This window comes from Dromiciops gliroides, chromosome 1 (genome assembly GCF_019393635.1).
Source record: "Dromiciops gliroides isolate mDroGli1 chromosome 1, mDroGli1.pri, whole genome shotgun sequence".
Classification (NCBI taxonomy): Eukaryota; Metazoa; Chordata; class Mammalia; order Microbiotheria; family Microbiotheriidae; genus Dromiciops; species Dromiciops gliroides.
Genome location: NC_057861.1, coordinates 384,521,793 through 384,546,995, shown reverse-complemented (window position 1 = coordinate 384,546,995; position 25,203 = coordinate 384,521,793). Strand labels below are relative to the sequence as shown.

Sequence of the window (25,203 nt, the reverse complement as noted above, 5' to 3'; positions counted from 1 at the left end):
CATATTGTTTCCCTACTCAAACTTCAATGGCTCCTTCTTTTCTCTAGGATAAAATTTAAACTCTTCTGGTTGACTTTTAATGTCCTTCACAAGCTGGCCTCAACCTATCTCTTCAGTCTCTTTGGACATTACTTCTTTTTTTTCCATAGTCTGTGCTCCACCCAAATTGGGCTTCTTCATGCATGGCATTCCATCTTCATTTCCTCTCTCTATGCATTTGAATTGGCCATTGTCCATGCCTGTAATGTACTCCTTCACTCCCCTTTCCCCCACCAGCCTCAGAGAATTCCTCATTTCCCCCAAGTCACAGATCCAACTCTACATGATTCCTGATCCCCAATTGTTAGTGCCCTCCTTTTCAATTCATTCAAGGATGAATTGTACATATTTTGTACTTACCCTATATATACATATGTATGTCAATTTTGTCTTCCTCTGAAGCATGTAAGCTTTTTGAGAGAAGAAATTACTTCACTTTTTGTCGTATATCCTCACAATCTAACACAGAGCCAAAGAAATGATTGTTCATTGATTCCAATGAATGGCATTTGTGATACTTCAATTGAAACTAGCTTGGAATTTACCTTATTACTTTATTCAATTGAATTCAACCAATATATATTAAACTCTTACTACATATAGAATACTGTCAGGTGTTGGAGTAAGGCAATACATATGAAGTTTAGGGGCATGGTACTTACTTTTTTTGGAGCTTATCACCTAATGGGAAATGGGAAACTGCATAGATAGCTAAAATAGAAAATATTATATGATGGAGTATATTAGGTACAAAATGAAGTATAATGTGAGATCCAGAAATAACAGATAATTATTACTGAAGAATCAGGGAAGGTTTCATGAAGAAGATAGTTTTTGAATTGGGCTTTTAAGGTCATGTAGGACTATCATAGGTGAAGAGAGGAACTATGGAAATTTCTATCATAAAAAGAAACAGTTATACACTAAGGCACAGAGGTAGGGGATTTGGGGATGTGTTTGGAAGCAAACCTGAGCATGCTTGTAGGCAGTTAAAAAGGAGCCAGTGAAGAGGGAAAGACTGAAGATTCAGGAGAGAAGCAGGATTGTTGTTGAATTGCCTTTCTAGAATTTAGAGGAAATGGAATCAAAAGCATAATTAGAAAGATTAGATGCTGCATGGTGTTAGGGAGGGTTTTCCTTTATTCAATTCAGCTCAGTTCATTAAATATGTATTAAGTGCCTACTATGTGCCAGACACTGTGCTGAGTGCTGTGGATACAAAAAGAGGCAAAACTCAGTCCTTGCTGCCCTTGAGGAGCATACAATCTAATGGAGGAGACAACAGGCAAACACATATGCAAAGCAAGCTATATACAGGATAAATAGGAAATAATTAAAAGGAGGAAAGCACTGGAATTAAGAGGGTTTAAAGAAATCTTCCTAGATAAGGTGAGATTTTAGTAGGGACATAAAGGAAACCAGGGAGGTTAGTGGTCAGGGCAGAGGAAGGAGAGTGTTCCAGACATGGGGGCCAGCTAGAGAAAATGCCTAGAGCTGAGAGATGGACAATCTTGTAAGACTGAAAAGGTAGGAGGGTCCTAGGTTATAAAGGTTTGTGATATGAAAGAAGGAGAAACATATAAGTGATGATGCTGAGAACTTGTGAGGATTGGAATATGGTAGCTAAGAGAGCTCACTTTCAGTTGGCTAAGTCTTAGTGCATATTAAATTACAGTGAGCTCATGTCAGGTATATTAATAATACAAAAGAGGTGGTGTTCTGCTTTTGATTCAATAGGGTTGTTTAGGAATTGTTCATAACTATTTTTTACACATTTGATTGAATATATAATTCAAGCCAAGAGGGATTCTTGCCTGTTAAGTGTATAAGTATGAAGTGCCTTCATACTTGTTAACAAAGTATCAGTTTATATATCTGGAAAATTCAATTTAACAAATGTAGTATAGTGGTGAGGTGGCTGGATTTTGAAGCAGGAGAACAAGGTTCATGTTCCTGTGACTTTTACTTAGCAATATAATAATAGTCAATTCATTTGCATTTGGAACTTAGGTTTATTCATCTGTAAAATGGAGCTAATAACACTACCTACCTCATTGGAATGGGTTGAATAGGGTAATGACATGGTCAAGTCACTTTGACAGGTGTGTGGAAGGATAAATTGGGGTTGGAGAAGAGACTTGTAGTAGTGAGAGCAATTATGAGTACAAATAAATAAATATTTAATGCACTTAAATTCCAATGATCAATTATAAGAACAATGTCTAGTCTCAACCAAGAAGTGACATTCATTTCCTTCTAAAAGAAATTGTATTGTAATCCTTACGATACAAAATGTAAATGTGAACTATAATAGTTAATATTGCTATTATTACATTTGGTTAACTTTATTTGGTTTGATGTTGGGTAGCTATAGCTGCACTTTTTGGTAACTGAATAAACTGAGGAGATGTAAGGGGGTAAAAGGGAGAAATACTAGGCCAACCTTTGAAAAATGCCCTTCAGTAGGAGAAACACTACTTGCTCATCAACATCAACAAATGTGTATTGAGCATCTACTATAGTGTCTTGAGGTAGCTTTGAAGTAAATAGAATATTTATTATAGGAAAGTATATCAGTAGAAAAAAATGGTAAAACCAGTTAAAACGTCCCCAAACTACTTTTTAGGGGAGATTTGGTTGATCTAATTTATACCCCCCAAACCCTTTTAATTTCTAAGAAGGCAAATAAAAACTGAATAATTAAAGGTTTATTATAGCTAACCTATAAGTTTTAGGATTAATTAATAGTACATTAAAGTTTAAAAAATCTGCTGTTAATACAATTTGTAGTACCTTAGGGCTCTTATAAATATACAATCCATGGGCATTTTACAGCACTTGAAATATAATTTTATTATTTTAACTAGTTATAGAAAGTTATAGGTGTTTGTTTTTCATATCTATGACTTATTCATTTGGAAGTCTTTACTCAGGTATGTAACCCCCAATTATATAATTGTTTTAGTGGGGAAATACAGTCTATTTTATGGTGTTTCACTTTGACAGGGTATCCAAGCATACAATGTGGTGAAAAATAGGGACTAACTCTACTTAAAAGTAGTAAGGTCATATTTAATGTGAACCTTTTGCAGATTCAGACTTTTCATGTTCAGATGCAATTTATCTAATTGAATGAAAGATTACTGTGCCATTTCTTTGATATTTGCTTTCACTTTTTGATTATTTGCTTTTTTCAGTCCTAAAATGGTTTTACCCACCAGCCACTATGTGTTTAGTCTGCTTTCTTCTTAGCTTGTTATTTTTTACAAACAATTTTAAAAAGGAAGCCTATATTGTAGTATAACATTTTGCCTGCTTCATTTCTTGCCTTTCAGACACTGTAGATCACTCTATCTGTGGGTAATAGAGGAAAGAGGCAAGTCAGTTGTCAAATCATTGGCAATATAAAATAGCTAGATGTTATGGATAAACAAAAGAAAATGATCAATGTTTTATGAGTGAATTTTTGAGTGATGGGGACATTTATCACCATTTTTTTAAAGTGACCTTGTTCACTTGAAGTAGAAACAAGTCTTAAGAGTTCCATGCCTAAATTCTTTTGTCGAGAAAATATGCACTTTTTCTGTGTCCCAAAATATCAGTCTATTGTGACCCTCTTTGTAGTAATGGTGATTTATTATGCTAATATCAAATTATTCAGGATTATAATTAAAAGAGTTCACAAATGAATTCTGAGAAGCACACGAAGTCCCATAAGGAAAAATAGTATTCTTTTTGTGGAAACCAGATTATGTCATACATTAGTAATATAGATAGCAATTGCCTTGTCACTATCATTCAATATTTACTTTTATGATTATTTATTTATTTACTATATTATTTTATTATTCAACCATTCTGGGGAGCAATTTGGAATTATGCCCAAAGGGCTATGGAATTGTGCATACCCTTTGATCCAGCAAAACCACTACTAGGTTTATATCCCAAAGACATCTCAATAAAGAGAAAAAGACCTATTTGTACAAAAATATTTACAGCAGCTCTTTTTGTGTTGGCTAAGAATTAGAAGTCAAAGGAATGCCCATCAATTGGGGAATGGTTAAACAAATTGTGGTATGTGATGGTGATGGAATATTATTGTACAATAAGAAGTGACAAGCAGGATGACTTTAACAAAGCTTGGAAAGACAGGTATGAAATTATGTATTGGGAAGCAAGCAGAACTAAAAGTACACTGTACACAGAGACAGCAATATTGTTCAGTGAAGAACTGTGAATGACTTGACTATTCTCAGCAATACAATGATCCAAGATAATCCCAAAGGACTATTGATGAAACATACTATCCATCTCCAAAGAAAGAACTGATATTGATGGAACAGACTGAAGCATGCTATTTTTCACATTCTTACATTTTTTATGATTTAATTTTCTTGTAAAAAGTGACAAATATTGTGGTTTTGCATGATCATACATGTATAACCCATATCAGATTCTTTGCTACCTCAGGGATGGGTGAGGGGAGGAAGGGAAGGAAGGATAGAGATTGGAACCAAAAACAATAAATTAAATAAATTAAAAAAAAAACCAGGGACAGTTTTTAACCTGTAACCTCAGCACTTAGCACAGTGCTCGACACATAGTAGGTATTTAATAAATGATTATTAAATTAAAAAAAACCCAATATTTATTTTTATCCTATGAGCAGTTTTCTTTTTATTTTTTAAAAAAGAATTCTAGTTAATAATTAAAAACATTAAATTTAGTACTGGTTAATTCATTTTGTTTTGTTTTGTTTTTAGTGAGGCAATTGGGGTTAAGTGACTTGCCCAGGGTCACACAGCTAGTAAGTGTTAAATGTTTGAGGCCAGATTTGAACTCAGGTACTCCTGACTCCAGGGCCGGTGCTCTATCCATTGTGCCATCCAGCTGCCCCTGGTTAATTCATTTTGAAAAATCTAGATATTGGAATCTGAAAGGGAAAATTTAATTTGTTATCAAACAGTAAAAGAGTGTCATCTTTAATTATTACTGTACAAAAATAGTTACTGCTACATATATATTCCATATGTACATGTGTGTGATTAGATATAGGGTATTTTTATATTGAGAAAGTCCCTGTTGCCCTCTATGCTACAAGTAGTGGGATAATGAGAGATTCTGTGTGTGAATTATATGTTACAGTGGGTGGAATGTTACTTAGTGCTATTTAGAGAAGGCTAGTCAAGATATATCCCAAAGGTATATGACTTAGGTATAATTTTGATGCAGGCCAAATGTCATGTCTTTAGAGTCCTCCCCATTTGTTTCTCATTGCACTTCCCTCTGTTGCCTGATTTCCTCCATAGTGACAAATAATTTGAGAAATAGCTAAAGTTCAGCCTTTAATCCTATTTGAGTGGAGGAGAGAGGAATTTCTCTTTAATCTGTCACTGTCTATATCTTTCCCTCTCTCTCTTTCTCTCTCTCTCTCTCTCTCTCTCTCTCTTTCTCTCTCTCTCTCATCTACCCACTCACTTACCTACCTACTTAAATAGCTAGTTCATCTATACATCCTGCTCTGGCATAGGAATCAAAAGTCACTAGAATAGAAGAAAGAATATTCATCTCCTGTCTCCTTCAAGTCCTTCCTCCACTCTGTGGAAATATCTCAAATTCATATCCCACATAATTCCCAGATATATTGGGTTAGTAGAATTCTGAAGTACTTCTGAAGCAATTTATTGTTTGAATTTTAACCAAAACAATTCTTTCATGCTCTGCTGCCTGTTTCAGTGGTGTCAGCTAAGCTTGAAACCAAGACTCCTAGATGGTACCAGTGGGAAACTCCAAAAGCTGTTGCAGCTTTATTTGAAACAGTCGATTTTATTAGAAGTACTGAGAGGGGAATTTGAGCAAGTGTATTCTCTGAGACATTCCAAAAGGTTGAGTGAGTACGTATTGGCTTCTTAATGATAAATACACAATGTGCGTGATTGGTACAATAGGATAAACCCAACAGTGCCCCTCCTTTGTCACTAGAGAGAACAGCTGGAAGAAAGCTATGTGCAGGATTAGATGTTATTTAAATGAGTTAATGTAAGTTCTACAATTGGCTGAAATCATTACTAATTAGTACAGTCCACATGGGTCAGCGTGCTAATCCAGTATGTACTGTATAGTCACACCAGACTAGAATTTAGGAAATGCGGATTTATTTCCAGTCTTACTTTGTGGATTTAGAAAATTTCTAGGTACCTCTTCACCTCAGTTTTTCCATCTGTTAAAGACAGGATGATAAAATTTGTCCTATCATTATACCTGCAAAGTGGCTTAAATGCTTATCCATGGATACCTCTGGCAGTTTTCAAGTTAAGTGAAAAATTTATAATGAGGGTTACCTATGGATTTCAACTCACCTAAGGATAGAAAAAAAAAAAAGAAAAGAAATTTAACTACAGCTGGAGGGATTATAGATCTTAGAATCTATGGATTTAGAACTCAAAGGGACTCCAGAGGTTATCTAGTCCAGCTCCCTCAATTTACAGGTAAGGAAACTGAGGCCCAGATAACTTAAGTGACTTTTCTAAGGTCACACATCTAATAAGAGGCAGAACTGAGACTCAAAACCCAAGGTCTTGTGTCTTTTAAAGCCAGTGTTCTCTTTATTGTTCCACACTAATAACTAGGTTTGTACTACCTTACTACCAGTGGATTGGTTCTAAAGACCAAAAAAACCCAAACAAACAAAATACAAAAAAACAACCAACCAATCAAACAAAAAAAGCCCAAAAAACTCATAGTGGGACCTCAACAAGGAGGATTGTAATTAGTACTAGCATTATATATCATACTGAAGCAGCATATCCTTTATATCTTCTGCTCATTTAGAAGTTTAGTGGTAATGGAGATTCAGAAATGAGGCTATCTTTGGACCAACTTAATTCAACAAACATTTGTGTATCTAGATTAGGCACAGTGGGGTGGAGTGCTAGAAGTGGTGAGAGGAAGAGCTGAATTTAAGTCCTGTCTCAGACTTTTACTAGATGTGTGATCCAGCTTAAGTCTTTTAACCTCTATGAGCCTCAGTTTTCTCATCTGTAAAATGGGAATACTAATAATAGTACCTATATCCCAGGGTGGTTTGAGGACAAAATAAGATAATATTTGTGAAGTACTTTGCAAACCATACAATACTTTAGAAAAGTTATCAACTATTATGTTTAGTTCACTCCTGTTATTTTTAAGACCTTGTAAAAATTTCAGGTATTTGGTATTTTCCAAGTCTGTTAGGACAATTTCTTCTAGGGTTATAGGCATGATTTGGGGTAGAACAAGTAAGTATACATATTGATGTACTTCGTTCACATATCTTAGTCACTTAAATGACTCATACTGGTCAGAATAGAGGGTGAGCTTCAAGATGTAATTCCATCAAATAGTAGAGAAATGGTGATATTCTTAGTGGCTGGCAAAACTTGTGGAAAATCTAGTCTAGCATTCAAGAAGTATTTACTAATTTTGTGTCCTCTTGTGTTCAGTATATGGAAAATGTTTGTTTTATAAAATAAAGTCATAGGAATAGGTTACAAGGAAAATGATCTAATCACAGCATGTTTTGAGGAATTTTTCTACCTGTTGCTTCCACTGTGGAAAACCAAAATGGGGTCTTTTTTTTTTATGTGAGGCAATTGGGATTAAGTGACTTGCCCAGGGTCACACAGCTAGTAAGTGTTAAGTGTATGAGGCTGGATTTGAACCCAGGTCCTCCTGACTCCAGGGCCAGTGCTCTATCCACTGTGCCACCTAGCTGCCCCTGAAAATGGGGTCTTCAAGTACCAGTCTGGGGTTTGTTTGTTTGTTTGCTTGGTAGCTGTTTTGTAAATAACATACTTTCATTTTTGCCATCATAGAAAGCAGAATATTCTGAGACTTCAAGTCTCAAAAATAAACCCCAAAAGAATCTTTAGAATTTTACAATGTAAGAATCCTTTTTTGTCTTCACTTTGAATTCAGATTGTGATGAAAATGTAATAGAGTGGAAGATGTCCTGGGACTGAGAACCAAGAGATCTGGGTTCTTGTCCAGTGGGCAGTTTTTTAAACAAACATTTTTATTTAAAGTTTTGAGTTCCAAATTCTATCCCTTCTTCCCTCCTCCTCCCCCAGGTGGTAAGCAATCAGATATAGGTTATACATGTGCAATTATGTAAAACATTACCATATTAGTAATTTTGTATAAAGAGGACTCATATAAAAGAATAAAATGAAAGAAAATGAAAAATAGCATGCTTCAGTCTGTATTCAAACAATATCAGTTCTTTCTTTGGAGGCGGATTGTATACTTCATCATTAGTCCTTTGGGATTGTTTTGGATCATTGTAATGCTGAGAATAGCTAAGTCATTCACAGTTCTTCATTGAACAATATTGCTGTCACTATGTACAACATTCTCCTGCTTCTGCTCACTTCACTATATGTTAGTTCATATAAGTCTTTCCAGGCCTTTCTGAAATCATCCAGCTTATCATTTCTTATAGCGCAATAATATTCTATTATAATCATATACCATAGCTTGTTTAGCCATTCCCTAATTGATGGGCATCCTTTTGACTTCCAATTGTTAGCTACCACAAAAAAAAGCCGCTATAAATATTTTTGTACAAATAGGTCTTTTTCTCTTTTTGGAATGTCTTTGGGATAAAAACCTAGCAGTGGTATTGCTGGATCAAAGGATATGCACAATTCTATATCCCTTTGGGCATAGCTCCAAATTGCTTTCCAGAATGGTTGAATCAGTTTACAACTTTATCAACAGTGTATTAGCATCCCAGTTTTCCCACATGCCCTCCAACATGCAACATTTTCTTTTTTTATATATATTAGTCATTCTGATAGGTGTGAGGTGGTACCTCAGAGTTGTCTTAATTTGTCCAGTGGGCAGTTTTAAAACAAGTATGATTGGGCTGAATATCTATATCTGTGGACTTAGTTTCATTGGCCCAAGCAAGTGGTTCTGGAGAAATGAAAATTAGATATAAGTAAACTCTTTTTTTCCTTTTTTTTTTTTAATACCACCCACCTCTTTTATTTTGGGGGGGGGGCCAGGGCAATGAGGGTCAAGTGACTTGCCCAGGGTCACACAGCTAGTAGGTATCAAGTGTCTGAGACCACATTTGAACTCAGGTCCTCCTGAATTCAGGACCAGTGCTTTATCCACTGCACCACCTAGCTGCCCCTATAAGTAAACTCTATGAGTGAACCCCTACTTCCTATTTTATATGATAGCTATATTTGCAGATCTCAAATAAGAATTCTCTTCCCATCGGTATAACACTATTTTTGAAGGCTCTCCAGAGAAAAGTCACAGTAATTGGTTTTGAATATAAGAGCTTTTTAACTAACATGGAGATGAATTATACTCTTCTGGGGTCACTGAGGCTTCTATTTTATCTCCAAGATCTATAGACAGATATCATCACTGGATATTGATGCAGGACTTTTAAGTGAAATCTTAACAATAAGATTATAGCAATAGATGTGTATATATATATATATATATATGTGAATATAACATATATGTATATGTATTTCCTATTTATGTATATGTGTTCACTGTGGTCAAGTTAGATTTATACTATGGATGCAAGGATTGTTCAACAATAAGAAAAGTATGATTATAACAAAAAGAAAAACAACCAAAACCTTATGATGATGTCAACTGATGGAGAAAAAATATTTGACAAAATATAAATCCATTTATGCTAAAAAAAAAACCTTAGGTGTTTAGGGACAATTTTTTAATATTATAAAAAGTGTCATCTAAAAAAACCCAACCCCTCATTATTTGCAATGGAGAAATCCTTAAAGTTTCCAAATAAGTATGGGGTTAAAACAAAAATGCACTTCTCTTCACTATTATTTGACTTTCTGTAAATGCTAGCAGTAGAATAAGAAAAGAGAAAGATATCAAAAGACATTAACATTGACAAAGAGAAGACAATTATCCTATTTTCAGGTAACATGATTTTACTTTGAAAATCCTACAGAATCAGAATAGAAACTAATTGAAACTAGTACCTCTGGTAAAATAATGATGCAAAATAAATCCATAAACATAATAGGCATTTCTGCATAACAATAACAAAACCAGGAGGAAATAATTAGAAAAAGAGAATTCTGTTGAAAATAACTACAAAATGCATAAAAATGCTTAAGAAATCCTTTGAGTTCTATCCCTTTATTTTATAGGTGGGCATACTGGAGACCAGAGAGGTTAAAACTTGCCTAATGTCACAAAGCTAAATCTGTGGTGAACTAAGAATAGAAACCAAGTTTTCTAATTTGTAGGCTAGTGTTCTTTCCACTACACCACAGTCTCTCTATAGTCTTCCTGGTTATTTAATTTTGTATTGTTGAATCATATTCAAGTTTTATAAATACATAGATTTAGAGAGAAGTCTTCAGGTTATATTAAGATGCAAGTGATGGCTTCCTGGTCAGGAGTACTTTCTTTTTCAATTAGGCATTTTATTAGTAAGAAAGTGATACAATTCAAATGCAGTGAAACTTTGATTAACTAGGATGCTTAATGAATTAAGTGAATTGAATCTCTTGTTTGATGAGTAACCAGAAAACCTTTGTATCTTTATCTTTGCTGTGACTGCCTTTATAAAAAGCATCACTATACTTCTCTGCCTTCCTGATTATAGACTTCTTCAGTGGTAAAGGATCTTGTGCCTCAAAACTCTTCAGTGTCAATATAAGCAAACATTTTTCCCTCACCTTGACAGGGAAGCCTGGGAAAGTTTTTTTTTTAATTATTAAATTCTTGATCTTTTTTTATTTCATTGTCACTTGTCTCCTTCTGATAAAGGTTATATCATAGAGTTCTACCTTCAAGTTTGTTGTTTTTGATGAACTGAGATTGTACTTCTTGTATAAAGTTTTTTTTTAATTTCATAACTTCTTTTGTCATTTGGACGCAGTGATGCATTTGTATCATACATGCATCTTCAATTCAGATTCAATATAGGGATATAGACAGAATCTAGTCCAAGAGTTATATTAAAATGGTAAAATAATTATATGGTTTGGTTTGTTGTTGTCCTGAGAAATGAATAAGTAATGATTCAAGTATGACTTATTATTTTTTTCCTTTTTACCCTAAACTTTTACATGTAGTGACCAAAGATGTGGAATCCTAAGCCTTAAAGGGTTCCATAGTCATGCTATTTGGACTTCTTGTCTCAGATATAATTTCTACAGACAGTTCTTAATAATATTTTACTTCTTTCCAATTATAATTTTTAACATTTGTTTTTTAAAAATTGGAGTTCCAAATTATCTTCTTCTCTCCCCTTCCCCCTCCTTGATATGGCAAGTGGTTTTATAAAGGTTATATACATGAAATTATGCAAAACATTTCCATAGTTGTCATGTTGTGAAAGAAAATGCAGACAAAAAACAAACCATGAAAAAAATAGAGTGCAAAATACTGTACTTCAATTTGCATTCAGACTCCATCCATTCTTCCTCTGAAGGTGGAGAGCATTTTTCATCATGAATCCTTTGGAACTGTCTTGGATCATTGTATTACTGAGAATAGCTAATCCTTCACAGCTAATAATCATTATAATATTGCTATTACTATGTATAATATTCTCAGGTCTGCTCACTTTGCTTTGCATCAGTTCATGGAAATCTTTCAAGGTTTTTCTTAAAGCATCCTGCTTGTCATTTCTGATAGCACCATAACATTCCATTATAATTATATACCACAACTTGTTCAGCCATTCCCCAACTGATGTCCAATTCTTTGGCCTCTATAAGAAGATCTACTATAAATATTTTTGTACATGTAGATCCCTTTCCTTTTTTTCTTTTTAAAATCTCTTTGGCATACAGACCTAGTGTGGTATTGCTGGATCAAAGAGTCTGCAGTTTTATAGCCTTTAGGTCATAGTTCCAAATTGCTCTCCAGAATGGTTGAATTGATTCACAATTCCACCAACAGTGCATTAATACCCCAGTTTTCCTATATTCTCCCCAACATTTATCATTTTCTGATACATTAGTCAATATGATAGGTGTGAGAGGTATTAGCTTAAGGTTTTTAAAAATATGCCTTTCTCTAATCAGTCTGATTTAGAGCATTTTTCCATGCGATTATAGATAGTTTTGATTTCTTCATCTGAAAACTGCCTGTTCATATGCTTTGATCCACTTAGCAATTGGGGCACGACTGCATCCTTATAAATTTGACTTAGTTCTCTACATATTTTGAAAATGAGGCCTTTATCAGAGATACTTGCTATAGATTCCCCCACCCCCACCCCCAGCTTTCTGATTTCCTTTTCACCTTGGCTGTATTGGTTTTGTTGTGCAAACCCTTTTTAATTTAATATAATCAAAATTATCCATTTTAGATCTCATTTGTGTTCTCTGTCTCTTGTTTGTCATAAATTCTTCCCTGTCCATAGATCTGAAAGGTAAACTATTCATGCTCCCCTAATTTGCCCATGGTATATCCCTTTAGGACCATCAGAACAGTTCTAACTAGTCATGCTACAAGGCAGAGGAAGTCGCCAGGATCCTTAGCCACACCAACCATATTCTTTACTCCATGTGAACAGTGTGGCGAAGCAAAAACGGCATGAATGAAATGGAAAAATATATGACTTTAAACAGACTATGAACATCACTTATTGAATTTTCCTTTGAGAATAGGTTGGTATTGTGAATCTCTTGGCAGGTATGAGTTGTTTTACACTTTAAATTTGAGCTTGGCCTTATTTTTCCTATGTATCCTCTTTTGGGGCATATTACTAATCTATTGAATATGATATCATGGTTTGTGTAACAATCAGATGCCACCGTGTGCTAGCAGGGAAGCTGCTTGGTTTGAACTAGATTTATTATTATCAGCTAATAGAACTGGAAGTTTACATTGGTTATGAGATAGATTAAAGAAATGGAGATTGGAATTGAATTCTCACAGTATTCCAAGCTATGGAATAAGCTAGAGTGAAAAACCCTTTCTAAAACATTTCTCTATCTTATTAAATTATTTACAGTAGATTTTCTTTTTCAAATGTTTTTTCTTAGTTAAGATATATCAGCTTAGAAAGCTCAGTAAAAGTATAAACAAGATTTTTTCAATTATGAGAACAATAGATTGTGTCTGAAAAATCAGAGCCCTTTAAATTGAATAATATTTAGTTAGCTGAGAAGCTTTTTTCATGATTATCAGCACCTGTGATTTAGCTTTCTGGTGAGCACTCAGGTTATTAATTTGGAAAATGTGCCCTAACATGCTGGTAATCTCAAAGGTGTTTAAGCATCTGCAAGATAAGATTATAAATCAGTTCTTTTTGAGGAATTCTAAGAGCCATATTTTCCTTAAAAGAGTTATCTGGAAATTGGGTCTTTAATTAACTCTTTCTCATGTCTTCAGACACTTGTACATGTAGTTATTTAGTTGGAAGATGAGTTATAATACATTTCTAGTAAAGAAAAAAAGTGAATTTTAGTTAACTAGCACTCTTGGGCATTACTGGCTAATAAAATGGTATGTGGTGATGGTATTAAAACATTTTCAATAAACAAATTTAACTTTTTATTGTACAAAGGATTATTAAAAGTGATACATAACCAAAAATAGGATGGGATGAAATTCTTAAATATAGAGCTTTTCTTTAAGGAGAGTAGTTCTTTGAGAATTCATAAATACTTTGTATACTCACATATAATAATTTTCCCTCCATCCTCCATTTTGGAGGTTGAAATAAAAAATTTTAAATCCCTCCTTTGAAACAAATACTACCAGTGACCTTAAACAGTCTTTGGAAAGCTATCATTCATTGTTACCTTCTTTAGTGGAATCCCTGCTCTACCCCACCTCCCCCCAGCCCCAAACTACCTGAGTGTTTCAGGCTGTCTTTCTTTTTATTTTATTTGTGATATATAATTAAATTTTATATATATATCAAACATAGATACAATATGCACATATATGACATATATATATATAATGTATATTTTCTATGTTATTACATTTAGATATACCTAGATATATTCTAGTAAGTATAACTATAAAGAATGCACTGAGGTGGAGTTGGCACAAGTACAAAGGTTTCATAGATTTGTCCTGGGATTCCTCTCTACTGGTCTCATAGTGCTACTAATTATGTGACTTTGGGCAAATTATTGAAATTTGAAGGTTCCTCTTCTATAAAATGGGAATAATAATACTCTCCAACCCAGGGTTACCTCTAGTAAGGACCAATGGCCATCTCTGTAGGTGCAGGGAGCATAGTACAAGGGGATACTTTAATCAACAATCAACAATTTACAACAATTTACTTCCTCATTTCAAAGTATTTGCAATTTCATTGAAGTGGATATTACTTTCAATAGTGCAGATTTATAACTCATATATCACTTCTCATACTGTATAGTTCTTGTTCATGTTCTTACCTTTTGCATCTACAAAACCTGAAAGAATTTATTCTCTGGTCATCTTATGTTTTTTGGGAATCAGTATAGTATTTATGCTCAAAATTTTTTGAAGCTTTTTGTCTAGGTCTCTTCTTTGCCTTATCACATTTAATCTGTATAACTTGTGTATGTCTTGTAAGCTCCTTGACAGCATTTTTTTCTGGATCTGGAAGGTCATTGGAACAGGAGTTAGGAGACCTGAGCTCAAATCCTGTTTCTGACTCTTACAAGAGCAAGGAGAATTAACTTCTCTGAAACTTCCTTTCCATATCTATAAAATGAGGACACTAATTTCTTGTGCAGCCTGCCTCAGTGATCAGTTATGGGAAAACTACTTTATAATTGTAAATTTTATGGTAATGTGAGCTGCTATTATATTTGTCCCCAACATCATAGTAGGCACTTTACTAATTGCTATTTTTTTTCTCTGTTCTAATGCTAGGAGATTTCAACATATATACATTGGTGTTCCCTAAAACAACCTGACCTCCCAGTTTTGCAGTCTCTTCAACTTCCATGATGTATTGCTTCACTCCTCCTCAGCTACATGTACAGATAATCATACCCTTCATTTCTATATCACCCCAAAGGTCTACCACCATTATGTACAAGAACATTGAAATTCCTTTATCCTATCATTCTATCACTCCCAGTGCTTCATTCCTTTTAAAACTATCTTTCATTCTTAGCAGGACCTCCAGTCTCTCTACTTCTTGGTTCTCCCTGGTCATGTCCCCTGCTCCAATTTCACTGATATCCATTCCCAATCTTGACCCTGTAGTTAACCAACTTCAGTGTTACACTGATATCTACCCTCCACTCCCCCCCATCCTCTTTGGTTTTGGATGATATGTAACCAAACTCCAACCTTGCTTTTGCAACATTTCCCTCTTCTACTACTTGCATGTTGTTGGACATACACAATCTTGCTGACTCGGTCCATTACAAATTTTCTAAATTAATTTGAAATGTGCCCTTGCTGCTATGTGGCATTGCTTTACTCCTCACTCTTCTTTAATTGCTTCTTTACCTTAATGCCCATAGCACCTGTTCCATACTTTCCCTTCTCTCCTTAAACCTCCCAAACTACCTTTCCTCATCCTCAGCAAAAGACCTTGCCTCTTTATTCAGAAAATGGCAGACATTCACCCCAAGCTCACTCTTTTCCTGTATTCTCCATCTCAGAATTCCTTGACATCACCTTCCCCTACCCCTTTCCTTTCCTCCTTTACTATCTGATGAAGAGGTGGCATTTCTCCTAACCAAGGCCAACCTTTCCCTTTGATTCCTTGATCCCATCCTCTCCTGTCTCAGTAGATTACCCCCATAATTATTACCCTTCTCTCTAATTTTCCATTGCTATCTATTGGCTAATTCTCTGATGCATATAAATACATCCAGATCTCCATTATCCTTGACCCTCCTCATAATGATCTTGAGCTATCATCCTATATCACTTCTATTTAAAAAACAAAACAAAACAAAACAAAACCTCATAGAAAGGCTACCTACTTCCTATTCTCTCACTCTCTTCTAAATCCTTGGTAATCTGGCATCTAACCCCATCACTCAACTGAGATTGTTCTTGCTAAAAGTTACCCATAATCCCAATTGCCAAATTAAATGTTTTTTTTCATCCCTATTTTTCCTTAACCTCCCTATTTTTGACACTGTGGACTACCCCTTCTTCCTAGCAATTGTCTCTTTTCTGTTTTGGTTTTTCCCTATTGGTTCTCTTACCTGTCTGACTAATTCTTCCCAATCTCCTTTCTTACATCACTCACGTCTGGCCCCCCCATGGCTCTGTTTTGGGCCTTTTTCCTTATTCTTCCTTTTTTCTTTGGGTGTTGGTGACTTTTATTATCATCTCTCTACCAATGGCTTACAAATATACATACATGTGTATAACACTAACTAATAGGCTCTCCCACTATAGATCCCATTACTGTATCTTTAAGAGGCAATAAAATCTTGGAACAGGTAGAGTTTTATTGACATTCTCTGAAGATCTGTCTCCACAACATGTTTTAGATCCTTCCCCTTCTCTCTATGTGTCTGCTTTGCTTACATGTCCATCACTATAGGTGACGCCCTCAGTTCTGGCCTGAGCTCTTGTCACAGCTTCCTACTTAGCTTCACTGTAGAAATCTCTACCCAACTCTAATGCTTTTCCCACTCAGCTGCCATAGTGATACTCATAAAGCACATGTCTGACTATGTCAGTCTCCTGCTCAGTAAAACCCAGTGACTCCCTATTAGCTGGAATTTAGCTATCTAGGCTTATTTTGTATCACTCCCTTGTTATGTATTTTATAAGTGATCCAAACTGATCATCTTGCTGCTCCTTTAAAAACAAAAAGACTTCCACCTCTCCTTTTGGAACCTTTGTACCTGTTGTCTTCCATGCCTGAGATGTACTCCCTTCTCACCTCTGCCTCTTAGAATGAAGAATCACAGAATTAAACATTTCAACAATTGGAAGCAGCCTCATCTAGTCCAACCCATACACGAAGGAATTCCTACAGCAACATGCCTGATGAAGGGCTTTGCAGCTTCTGTTCAAGGGCCTCTAGGGAAGGAGAAACCACTACCTCTTGGGGGATTTCAATGCCACTTTTGGGCAGCTCTCATTGTTAGGAATTTTTTCCTGATGACCTGCCAAAAAATTGCCTTTTTGCAATTTCTACTCATTATTCCTCGTACTGATCTCTGGGACCAAATGAAACAAACCTAATCCTCCTTGCCCATGACAGCTCTTCTGATACCTGAACACCACTCTCATGTCCACCCTCCTCCCAAAATATGTCATGAACTCAAGCCCTTTAGTCAGCCAGTCGACAATCATTTATTGAGTGCTGTCAGTGTGCCAGGCACTTGGGATACAAAGAAAGGCAAAGGATAGTTCCTGCTCCCAAGAAGCCCACCTTCTAATGGGGGAAATAATATTGCCAGAAGCTATGTACAAATAAGCTCTCTACAGGATAAATTGGAAATAACTAATAAGGGAAAGGCACTAGTATATTTTTTTAAGTGAAGCAATTGGGGTTAAGTAACTTGCCCAAGGTCACACAGCTAGTAAGTGTTAAGCATCTGAGGCCGGATTTGAACTCAGGTACTCCTGACTCCAGGGCCAGTACTCTATCCACTGCGCCACCTAGGTGCCCCTGAAAGGCACTCGTTTTGAGAGGGATCAAGCAAGACTTCTTTTAGTAGGTGAGATTTTGTCTGGGATTTGAAGGAAACCAGAGAAGCTTGGAGAAGGGGGAAAATTCCAGACATGGAGAACAGCTGATAAAAATGTGTCATTGCTATTGGAGTACAGAGTGCCCAGAGATGCATGAGATATAAGAAGACTGTCAAGATAGAAGGAGCCCAGATTATGAAATGCTTTGAATGTCAAATAGATGATTTTATGTTTGATTCTGGAGGTGATAGGTAGGGAGCCACCAGACTTTATTGAATGTGAGTATGGCATGTTCAGACTTAGGAAGCTGAGAGGAGGATGGAATGAAGTGGGGAGGGAGGGCCAGGAGACCAATCTGAAGGCTTCTGCAGTGGTCCAGGTAAGAAGTGATAAAGTCCTTGACCAGGGTGGTAGCAGTTTCACAGGAAAGAAGGGGGCATATACAAGAGATTTTATGAAGGCAAAATTAACAGGTCTTAGCAAGAGATTAGATAAGGGGGTAAGGGTGATGAGAAAGGGTGAGGAGTCAATGATGATACCGAGATTGTGAGTTTAGGTGACTGGAAAGATTGGTAGTGCTCTTGAGAGTACTATGGAAGTGTAGAGAAGGTGAGAATTAAGATACAAGGTTCAAGGGAGCCCGTAATAATTTCAGTTTTGGACATGTTAAGTTAATATATGTGTGTTTGTGTATATATATACCATCTACTATCTACTTCAAGATGGCCAATGGAAAGTTGAAGATGCTAGTCTGGAGACTAGGAGAGAGACTAAGGCTGGACAAATAGATCTGAGAATCATCAGCATAGAGATGATAATTGAATCCATGGGAGCTGATGAGATCACCAAGTGAAATAGTATAGAGGGGGAAGAGAAGAGGGCCCATGAAAGGGTCCTGGGGGAATGTCCACTGAGAGTAGGCATGACTTGGATGAAGGAGTGGTAAGGAAAGGAGACTAAGAAGTGGTGAAATAGATAGGATAACTAAGATAGAATCCATGTCATGAAAACCTAGAGAGAAGAGAATATCAAGGAGAAAACAGTGACATGCAGAGAGTTCAAAAAGGATGAGGACCGAGAGAAAAGTATTAGATTTGGCAATTAAGACATCATTGAGGGGCGGCTAGGTGGCACAGTGGATAGAGCACCGGCCCTGGTGTCAGGAGTACCTGAGTTCAAATCTGGCCTCAGACACTTAACACTTACTAGCTGTGTGACCCTGGGCAAGTCACTTAAACCCAATTGCCTCACTAAAAAAACCAAAACAAAACAAAAAGACATCATTGATAACTTTGTAGAAAGGAGTTTCAGTTGAAGAATAACATTGGAAACCAGAATGCATAGAGTTAAGAGAATGAGAGGAAAGGAAATGGAGGCACTAATTGTACATGGCCTTTTCAAGAACTTTATCCATAAAAAAAGAAGAGAGACTTTGTTACCATAGCTATCAGGAATGGATAGATGAAATGAGAGTTTTTGAGGATGATGGATGCAGAGGTACATTTTTTGGCAGGAGGGAAGCTTCCAGTAGAAAGGGAAGGATTGAAGATAGTGAGAGTGGAAAGGATAGAGGAGAAAAGACAGGATGTAATGGGATTATTTGTGCAGTTAGAGGGGTTTGCCTTAGTAACAGAAGAGCTCCTCTTCCTGTGAGATGGGTAAAGAAGGAGATAGTGACAGAAGGCATTGGAATGATGTCACTTGAGGAAGGGAGAAAGGACGTATTGGCTAATGGTCTCAATTTTTTTAGTGAAATATAAGGGAAGGTTCTTAGCATAGAGAGTGGTCAGAGAAGAGGCCATGAGAGGTTTGAGGAAGTATAAAAAGTTGGGCAAATCCTACTCTTTGCTCTCTTTTGGACACTCTTTATCTTCTCATTGTCTTTCTTTAACTGTAGTGCCCAGAATGAACAAAATACTACAGATGACTGGAGTCTTGTCCCTGGAAGGAATATTCTTTCTATTGCAGCCCAATATTATAATACCTTTTTCGGCTCCCATATCAAACTTGTGACTCATTAATAAGTTTGTGTTCCATTAAAATCCCTGGATCCTTTTCAGAACAACTGCTATCTATCCATGCCAGTTGATTTTTTTTGTACCCAAGTACATTTATTCCTATTTAATTTTATCTTGTTAGAGTCATTCTCATGACAATGTATAGAGTTCTTCAAAACTCAGCTCAAAAAGAACTTTTTATAAAAGTTCTTTCCTGATTCCCTCCATGCTAATGCTTTCCTTCACCCTTAAATTACCTTACGTTTGTTGTATATGTTGTAATGTGTACATGTTGTCTCCTTCAATAGAATGTAAACTCCTTGAGGTCAAGAATATTTTGATTTTTGTTGTATTTCTAAATGCCTAGCACAGGTTCTGCCATATAATATATGTAAAATGCTTAATAATTATTGTTCAGTCTGTTGCCTCACCCTCCACCCCCCATTCTTAGCATTTCATAGCACTAAAATCAGATTTAAATGAAAGACAAGTTTAGGAAATATGGCCATTCCCCTCATTGTCCAACTGTCAATAGCATCCTCTTTTCTCTATCTCCCCCTTCTTAAACACTGTGCTATATCACATATGACATGTACAAACATTTCCCAAGTTGTTAGTTTGAAACAATCAGGCATAGGTAGCTGAAAGTTTCTTCATCTACAAGGTCCATTCATTCTTGAGATATTTGCCAACAAATATCCACATGGAGAATATAAACATTATTCCTCAACACTAGATGATGATATTTATTCTTAGTTTCATAAATATAGGTATATTTGGAACAAATTGCCAAGTTGGCAAAGACCATTGTTTGTTGCTAAAAAACCATTAGTTCACTATCAGTAAAAATGGCTTACATTATCTGTTTGGCATTGGATAAGGTACCCACAATTCTCATGCAATATCTGAACTTGTAATAATCTTTCCACAGATCCTAAAATGAAGTAAATATTCTGTGTGTGTCCCAGATGATTATTTCTTTTCACCTACATATTTTTAGGGTGGTGATCAGGGACAAGGATATATACTGAGTTGGCTTTGTGCCCTTTTCCTAGAAAGTGATCAAAATGAAGTACACTTTTTCTAAGGTCCCCTCAGTACAAATTTCCTGTCAGCCAGCCAAGACTCAGGATGTTTTGGCTGCTATCAGCTATCTAGGATCTGTCTCTCAGTTGCTTAGGTTTTCTCTCCGTGGTAAGAAATATTAATCAAGTTGCATGACAATCATTAACCAGTTATGGAATTTATAATTAATTTGTTTGGATTTTTTAAAAAGTGAGTTACATTGCTTATTAGAATAGGATTTAATTTTAGAGAAAGCCCAAGAAGGAGATTTTTCCCCCTCTAGTCTCAAATAAGACGGTATGTACAAAATGACTAAGACAAAGTATATCATAGGGCAGTTTTAAATCCAGTATGACATCTAGCTTTGCAAAACGTGTGAGTTATATTTTTCACCATTTTCATCCTTATTAGAGTATTTTCATTCATTTTCCCCTACCTTTTTAAAAGTCAATTTTTTAAAAGGATTATTATCTATTTTGCTGATGGAGAGATCAAGCCATAGATTGTGGAAGGCATAATCAGTGTTAATTATATAGGATAGAGGGTATTATTTGGATTCAGGATGTTTTGAATTCAAATCCAGTCTCTCATACATACTGGCTGAGGGACCACAGGCAATTCATTTAACCACTTGAAGCCTTGGTTTACTCATTTGTAAAGTGGGGATATTAATAACCATAATTAGTAATTCACATTGTTGTGAGACTATGTAAGTATTTTGCAAACTTTAAAGAGCTAGATAAAAACCAATGATGCTTTTCATTTATTGATCATTTCATTCCTATTCAGGGTCTAGATTTGTACTCAAAACTGGTGCTTCCATAAGGAACTTTAAAGCTTGGTTGAAGCTTTTATTGTTTTTTTACCATTAATCTTTAGTACAAATATGAACATTTAACATGAAGGAAAGAATAAATTATATAATTAAGTACATACCCTTCATTCTGTGCAAAATGTGGGATTTAAAGTTTTTGGGAAGGAAAGAGTAGGCAACTAATTGTAATTTGTCTTATGCCACCAAAACCCAGTAAATTAAGAAATATATCAGTCTTACTGATGAGATGTGACATGGTAGACCAGCTCCATTAGATATTTTAAGTATATAAAAAAAGAGGAGGAGGTCACCTAAATTCTGGAACATGTGAGATCCCTAGACATGGAGGAAAGAAATCTCTGCTTTTGTGGTGCTTGGTCAAGGGTGATGTCTAGAATGAGGAAAGTGATACAGAAGAATTTTAAGTCCCAGTAGAGACCATAAGATAATCTTGATATGTTCCAGCCATGTGTCATAGCTGACCATTTGTCTTTACCTCTCCTTTTAATTCAGGATTTGGGTTTGTTTTTCTTTTTCCTGTGGGAACATGTTGGAATTTGTAATGGAAACCAGTGGGATGATACAATTCATTTTATAAGTATTTGGGTTGGAAAGAGAAGGATACTTTTGGTAGGAAATGTTCATACTGGTGATTTTTCTATTTTTGTCATTTTCATGAGAAAAATTATCATTTTTAGTATAGTAAAGGAGTAAGTACAGTATGAAATTTTCTATTGTAGAGTGATGGAATGATAATTTGTTTATTGTACCACATAGTGATGCATAGAAATCCAAAGACAGACTAAATTTCTATAATTGCTGGATGGTAACATTATCATTACTCTGTTAAAGACAGTAACAGCTCTGTGGTAGTATTATTTATTTTTTACTATTTTTCTGATGTCCCAATTATATGGTATGGACATAATTGGTGGCCAAAGTTCATGATTTATATTTTATAATTTGAAACTTATTTCACATCAAATGTAATGAAAATATCTCCCTGTTTTGTCTTTTACATCACTTTTCTTGTTATATAAACTTTTTTGGGGGGAGTATTTTTATTAAAAATTATTTGAACCATTTATCATGTGTAGTTTCTATCTGATACAGGACATAAAATGGTTTAAACCTGTGTGATGTGGGTTATAATGTTTAGAAATTGTGCCTTATAATTACCCCCAAGTACTTTAAAAAGGTTGTTTTTTGTTTTGGGGCGATTTTTTTGGACAGGTACAATGGGTAACCCTTCTTTCCCTGCGTTTGACTTAGATCACAAACTCTTCTTAGTATATGGTCTTCATCTTTCTCTGGGTTTGAAAAAATTTTAACTTGTGACCAACCATTCAATAGAAGCTATAAGCTCTGTGTCTGGAGTTATAGAGACTGGATCCAGATTTTGTGTTTGTCATTTACTCTGTGTAGTTGGTAACATACTAAAGTTGGAGTCACAAAGACCTAGTTTTAAATCTTTCCTCAGATATTCTCTAGTTATATGACCCTGGACAAGTCAGTTAACCTTAATGGGCCTAATTTTCTCATCTGCAGAAGGAGGGCCTGCAGTCCATCTGTTCAAAGGTTCCTTTTAGTTCTAAATCTAAGACCTAGGTAGTAATTTATTAGAATAGAGGATAATTTTAGAGAAAGCTCAAGAAGGAGATTTCCCCCCTGCCCCTTTAGTCTCAAATAAAACTGTCTGTATAACCCATCTGAACCTTAGTTTCCTTTATGATCCTATGATACCATTCCCCAAACTTAACTAGGTTAGTCCTCTGAAGACAGACAACACTCAATCTTATATGAAGCTTGTTCTTAAACCCTCTCCACTTTTGTAGTTTTAGTCAGCTAGCATACTTAACTTCACAACAGGAAAAGGTGTTTATATAAGACCTTACATATAGGTCGCTCAGCTAGTTACAATTCATTGATGTTCCATGGATAACATTTCTATTAGATCATTAATTGTAAACTTAGAAAGTTTTGATACTGGTATACTCTGTTTTTTAAAGCACGTGTTAGTCCTTTATTGTCTTTTTTCTTCTTTAGCTAAGTTGATATGTTGGGAACAATATACAGAGTAATCCCAGAGCAGACTTCTGTTGTTTTGTCTGAAATAAGTTTAGCTATTTTCTTCCTTTGAACAGACATTTTAATTTTCAAATTGTATTGTGTACTATAATCTGGAGTTAGGGTTTGCCTTTTTATGTAAAGACTTTTTGAATTTTTTATCAGTGATGTTCAGAGTGAGTTTTCATACAGAATTCTCAATGCCTAGAACTTGTATTTATTCAAAACTTTCATGGCATGCTTAATGGGCTTAAGTACAGTCGTGGGAATTTTGGCTACACTCAGAATACTGGACTCACTGTTTTATCATCCCTGAATTTAATTATAGTTTAATTACAATTAATTTGCTTTTCCTCAGTCGTAAACCTAGATTGAGCATTTCAGAGTCCACCCCAGAAAGCCAGGCTTGGTGCAAATTGATCCTGGATTTGAAATGGCACGTTTAGATTCACAGAATCTTGGGACAGGAAAGGGACCTTAAAATTTATTTGCTCGTAAGTTCCAATCCCTCATTTTATACTTATTACATTTATATCACATTATATTTCTATAAAAAAATAGAAGCCTTGAGAGGGAAAGCAACTGGTCCAAGTTTACAGAAGTAGTTTAAGCATGGTTTGGGCTGGAAATCTAAGTCCCCTAAATCTTAATTTAATTTGTCTATTTTCACTATGCAACAATTGCTCTCTGTAGCAAAGCTGGGAGTTAATTCATTTTATAATTTTTAACCACCCTTCTAGAGAGTTCCTAGGTAATATTTCATTTTCCTTCCCCTCTTAATTATGCCTTTTTCTCAAGTGCTTATTTCTTTTTTTAATATTTTATTTTTCCCAATTGCATGTAATAATAATTTCTAACATTCATTTAAAAAAAATTGATTTCAAATTCTTTGCCTCTTCCCTCAAGCAGTTTGATGTTGGTTATACATGTGCAGTCATGCAAAACATTTCCACATTGTTCATGTTGTAAAAGAAAACATAGACTAAAATACCCACACACATATAAACACACAATAAAATAAAAATAACAATATGCTTTGATCTGCATTCAGACTCTATTAATCTTTCCTGGGGGGTGGATAGCATTAGTCCTTCAGAATTGTCTTGGATTATTGTGTTGCAGAGAATGGCTGTCATCCATAGTTTATAAAGCATTGTTGTTCAATATTGTTCAATGTTTTAAATATTGTGTAGACTGTTGTCCTGGTTCTGTTCACTTCACTTTGCATCGGTTCATGTAAGTTTTTCCATGTTTTTCTGAAAGCATCTTGCTCATCCTTTCTTATAGCACAAAAGTATTCCATCACAATGATATACCAAATCTTGTCTAGCCATTTCCCAATTGATGGCATCCCCTGAATTTCAATTCTTTGCCACCACACAAAGAACATCTATAAATAGTTTTCAAGTACATATTTCTAAAAGTTTTACATTTTAGCTGGGCATTTTTTGGCCCCTTTGCTTCCCAGGTTCTTCGAACAGCACAGTTGGAAGAGAAGAACAAGTCAAGCTCTTTCCTCTTCCACAGGTTCACAGATTTCATGCCTTTGATCTGTGCCATTGTTTTTTCACTGTATGGGAAGCAGGACTACATGAGGTA

At 35.4% G+C, this 25,203-nt stretch overlaps 1 protein-coding gene across 3 annotated transcripts in view; it reads left to right on the top strand.

Annotated features, from left to right (window-relative positions):
* RNF152 (ring finger protein 152) overlaps nucleotides 1–25,203 on the top strand; it is a 116,193-nt gene that overhangs the window by 40,712 nt on the left and 50,278 nt on the right. The gene's annotated exons all lie outside the window — the stretch shown is intronic.